This window comes from Octopus bimaculoides, chromosome 1, assembly GCF_001194135.2.
Source record: "Octopus bimaculoides isolate UCB-OBI-ISO-001 chromosome 1, ASM119413v2, whole genome shotgun sequence".
Taxonomy (NCBI): Eukaryota; Metazoa; Mollusca; class Cephalopoda; order Octopoda; family Octopodidae; genus Octopus; species Octopus bimaculoides.
This window is the reverse complement of record NC_068981.1, coordinates 126,002,765-126,006,956: the sequence shown is the minus strand read 5'-3', so window position 1 is coordinate 126,006,956 and position 4,192 is coordinate 126,002,765.

Here is a 4,192-nt window from a genome sequence, read left to right as displayed (position 1 = left end):
CCCCTTTTATTTCTTTGATTATAATGAAAGCAGTGCAAGGTAAGGAATGAATAATGAATATTCAAAATGAAGATGGGATGTTGTAAAGCATTTATGAAAATAGGTGCCCTGCTTAATGGAATTATAACATGAAACCATTGCAATAAGTTGGTTGAGATCAAGAATGATAGCCATTAGAGAACTATTTTAATGATATGTGCTCTGATTCTAAATGAAGCAACATTAGCAGTATTAACTGAATCATTACTTCACTATTGAGTTTGATTTTAATGTTGTGGAGTTGACAGGTTAAGTCCATGGTGTCAACTTAAAACATTTAGGTGTCAGAAGGAATATATTCAAATACAAATGGAAAAAAAAACCGAACCAAAAATCCATAGTTGTTGTGGTAGAGTGAAATGTTGAGTGGATGTGCTTTCTATAAAAAAAAAGACACAAACAATGATAGAATTACTTCCGATTTAATCAAATTTCTAGGAATGAATTTGAAATATTTTAAAAATTTCAAATTTGTGATGTATTTATTGAAAGTATGACTGAGAAATGAAGCAGCTTCTTTGAAATTGCATCATTTTTTTAAAAAATTTAGATTTTATTAAAAACATTCAAACATCTACATATAAAAATAAAGAAAAGAAAATAGTTCACACTCAAAATTAAGAAAACAACAATGAAAGCTGAGAAATTCCTGAAAAAATATTATTTGACATAAATAAAATGAAAAGAAATCAGCATTCAAGATGTTACATTGTGTAAATTATTTCTCCCATTGATGGAAATAATTATATTGAAAACTTTTCTGAGAGGAAAATATTTATTTGTATTTTTGAAAACATCTTATTTCTGTAATAAATATCACAGTTCAGCTCCCATGGAAATCTTTTTCTTATTTCTTAGTAATTTCTTTCTTTCAATGGTTTTGAAGACAGCAATCTAAATAAACCAACCAAAGCTAAAAGACCAAAGTAACTATTACAAAGAGACAATTTGAAAATTTGTTTTGTAGTACATAATACAGATTTTGAGTTATTTTCTTTATATATATATAGTCATAGTAATTCATATAATTTGAATTGCATTCATCATTTAAGGTTTTTAAAGTTAGGTAATATCAAGAAACTTCTGGTTAACTTTCAAAAGTTATATTTCCTTATATATTTGATGGACTTATAAACCATGATATTTGTTGAAAAGGAAAAAATATACAATGAGCAAAAGTCATGTATGAACCAGAAATAAATAATTTTAAAATGTAATAAAAAAAAAAACAAGCAAAATAAATAAATGAAAATTAAAAAGTTTAAATAAATATCTATCTATAATTTTAGTTTTGATTAAACATCAACCCTTACAAAAAAGAAAAAAATCTTTTTTGGTAATGAAACTGATTTTAATTTCAAATATGTGCATACAGTGCTTATTTTTCACTAACCTTTCAAATGACCTCCTTTTAGAGTACTAAGTTGATACTACTGCAAAACTTTGCCTGTCATTTTAAAAGTAGTTATTAGAAAATTGAGAAGATTTAGAGGTATGTAGCAATATCATGCAGCAGTAGTTTGTTCTAAGCAGTAATGGGAGTTTATTTCATCGGATTCATTACCTAAGACACCAATGTGTAAGGGAAAAAAATTCAAAGAAATTTAAATTTACAATTTAATGATTTTTTTTTTGTAAATAATGTTTTCAGAAATTTTTCTTTTCAATTCTAATTCTTTTTTTAAAATGTAGCTACAAAAAAGAAATGAACTTAAAAGTTTGTTTTAAAATTATATAATTTTTTGTGGGGGTGTGCAGAATATTTCACAAGTTGAATTAAGTAAATAACAGAAAAAAATGATGTTTTGATTGATGCTCTTAATCAAAAATTTACTAAAATCTAGAAATACAAAGATAGTGGAAGGAAAGAAAATTGAAGAAATTTACTTTTTAACATTGAAACATCATTAATGCTAATTCTAGGTTCTCAACTTATGTTACTAAATTTGAGGACCCAACAGAAACAAGAGATGCCAAACTGTAATTTATTATTCATAAAAACAAACTGATGTGATGTTTGGAAAATAGGGAATACAATCTGAGAAAGATTCTTATAAGTAAATAGAACTTGTGATTTTATAGTAAATTTAGCTGAGCCTTTTCTCTCTAAAGACGTTAATGATATAATGGGGGTTAACTGTGAACAGTTAATTAAGTAGAGCCCTGGTATTTTAAAATTAAATATTTGATATCATAATGTGTTTGTATGTAAAAGAAATTATGATACATGTTACTATGAAATTATGGATTTTTTAAAGATGTTAGACTACCTTTTTTATGTTTGTGGCATCTTGTTAAGTGCATCACATATGTGAGTTAAAATTAGGGACATTCAACTTTTGAATTTCTTTCCTATGAGACCAATAAAACAAATACCAGTAATACACTATGTCAAGTCAATTAACAACATGTCTTTCTCTTCATTAAAAAATACTCTTATTTATTGAGTGAAATAAATCCTTATTATGAAGTAAAGTTTCACTTAATAAATAAAATAAGCTATTTTAGTGCAGTGGTTCTGAAAATGCTTTCCAATTCTAGTGTTCTACAGAAATGTTGTGTGATTAAGATAATGAAGTGCAACTAAATAAAAACAGCAACTTAAAAGTAGCAAGATTATCTACATGTCTTTTGCATGTTTCTTTCATTTTCCATACTTCTCTCTCTCTTTCTCATTAATTAACTAAAATAGTAATAGGGGTAATTAAATTTTCACAAACCGTTGTTTTAAACTTTGCCAAAGTTCCATATCTTCATGCTATGTATTTTGCTAGCTAGTGAGGATATGGAAAATTCTTAGATGTTTTTCCATAAACTAATTCAAAAGGAATTCATATAAATTGATATTTACCCTTTCTACATACATTCTAATTAATGCATATCAACAAAACTAAAATATAAAATAACTTTGCAATATAATACAATATTAATTATATTGAATTATTTTACAGAATTAATAATATAAAGAAGCAAAAAGGCAATAAAAGTAAAACTATATATGTTAAACTAAAATGTTTAAATTATAACAACAGTTTTAAAAAGAAACTATCCAACATTTTCAATTATAGTATAGAAGAATATCAACATATTTTGAACAATAAAGTTCTATAATTTTGTCATAAATACTGTAAGGTAACTAAATAAGGATAATACATGATGAGAGCTCACCAGTAAATTAGCACATTTCTTTTAAAGCATTTTTTCAGAGTATTTTTTAACTCCATAAAGGTTTATCATTAAATAAGCATAGGAAGATATAAATTGAATATCTTAGATCGATAAACAAATTTTAAACTTTTAAGCATTTTCATACTTCTCATTGCTTTGAAGAGGATCCCTGCCAGAAACGTTAAAACTAAACTTTTCATGGCATACATTTTACAAATTACATTTTATGTGCTTAATAATTTAATGCTAAATCAGGAAGAGAAATTCTATTAGAAGTTCAACATCTGAAAGAATTTTAAATGATATCAGTATAATATTTATTTGAAATAAATGACATAATAATTAAGACCTTAAACAAATTGTTTATATTATTATAGATTCTATAATCATCTGCAACAGCTGTTTCTTTTCATTTATCATAGCTGTGTAGAGTGATGGATTTGAATTTTGTTTATTGTCCACTCCTCCCTCCCAATATTTTGATCAGTTTATCCTGTCTGCTCACATTTCTCATGATATGAGTTCAATTTAAAAATCATTTAGGTAAGTTAGCAATTTTAGAATCCATTTTTGTCATTACATGGATTTGATATTGCTTTTCTGACTTCACAATTAGAACTTAAATAAAAAGATGAGGGTTTGATGTAAGAAAGAGTACACATCAATGAAATACCAGCCCCAGCTATTGAAATTTACAGACATATTTATTTTTTGTGGAAAACTTATGTTATTAAAGTACAATGTGAATTTTGTTTAACAAAGGGTATCATATTTTTTAAACCTTTCAATGGGAGAAGTCTTTATAAGATGTTTTGTATGTGGTTGTAAGTGGTTGAAGAATTTGTTGTGCATACTTATTCATCATAAAAAATTCAATTATAACTTAATACACAATATATTTGATTTGAAAAGAATATAGGTAAAAAATAAGTCTAGGTCATCTGGGTTTTTTTAACTTTGTAGGTCATATATATATATATATATA